Source organism: Myotis davidii, unplaced genomic scaffold, assembly GCF_000327345.1.
Source record: "Myotis davidii unplaced genomic scaffold, ASM32734v1 scaffold67, whole genome shotgun sequence".
In the NCBI taxonomy this organism is placed as follows: Eukaryota; Metazoa; Chordata; class Mammalia; order Chiroptera; family Vespertilionidae; genus Myotis; species Myotis davidii.
The window spans coordinates 875,137-875,474 of NW_006298521.1; the positions used below are offsets into that span (position 1 = coordinate 875,137).

At 68.6% G+C, this 338-nt stretch overlaps 1 long non-coding RNA gene across 1 annotated transcript in view; it reads left to right on the forward strand.

The window, feature by feature from the left end:
- The window catches only part of LOC107184738, a 21,334-nt gene that overhangs the window by 1,889 nt on the left and 19,107 nt on the right, over positions 1 to 338 (forward strand). The gene's annotated exons all lie outside the window — the stretch shown is intronic.

The following is a 338-nucleotide window of genomic DNA, read 5'->3' on the forward strand; positions in this document are numbered from 1 at the left end:
TGACAGGGGGGGCCAGGCTGTGGGACGGGCCCTGGCCTGGAGCTGGGCTGACTCAGGGGGCAGGTGGGGAGAATGGGGAGCCTGGGGTGAGGGACCTCAGCCAGGTGTCCCTGGCCCCATCTGCTTCCCTCTGTGAGGTCTCCCTTCCCTTCTGACCCCAGCTGGCCTGGGGGTCCATCCAGCTGTGTCTGGTGGGTTTTGGCTCCCGTGCCCCCTAAGGTGCCCCCTGCCCTCTCTGATCCTGGGAAGGCAGCTGAGGCCCCTGGGCAGCCACCAGCCTCCCTCTCCTCTCCCTGGAGGCCGGGCCTCGCCCGAGGTAACCATGCCCAGGAGGATGA